The following is a 350-nucleotide window of genomic DNA, read 5'->3' as shown; positions in this document are numbered from 1 at the left end:
CCTAGCATCAACAGATCAATATTTTCAAATACATTTAATGGAGCCAGTTAGTGCAATGTTTGAGAACAATACAAAAGTTAAACGAATATGATACCTGAAAATGGCATGTAGGAAGCCCTGTGGTATAAACCAGAAACAATCACAATTTCAATCTTCACATCAAAAGACAAAATGCATCAGCATGCCATGCTCCCCATCAATAAGAGTGCAAGAGCATGCATGAAGACTAAAGAGTGATCAACTGACACTCACCCAGGACTTCAGTGGTGCAGGACGGGGAGAGCCACGTTAACACTACCACGACAAGCAATCAAAGCAATGCCCACCTTAGGTCATATCTTTGGTAACAT

General features: G+C 40.9%; 1 protein-coding gene across 2 annotated transcripts in view; it reads right to left on the bottom strand.

Annotated features, from left to right (window-relative positions):
* LOC119585719 (protein salvador homolog 1-like) overlaps nt 1-350 on the bottom strand; it is a gene marked incomplete in the record, with an annotated part of 15,849 nt that overhangs the window by 7,194 nt on the left and 8,305 nt on the right.

Source organism: Penaeus monodon, chromosome 20 (genome assembly GCF_015228065.2).
Source record: "Penaeus monodon isolate SGIC_2016 chromosome 20, NSTDA_Pmon_1, whole genome shotgun sequence".
NCBI lineage: Eukaryota > Metazoa > Arthropoda > Malacostraca > Decapoda > Penaeidae > Penaeus > Penaeus monodon.
This window is presented reverse-complemented; position numbering and strand designations above follow the sequence as displayed.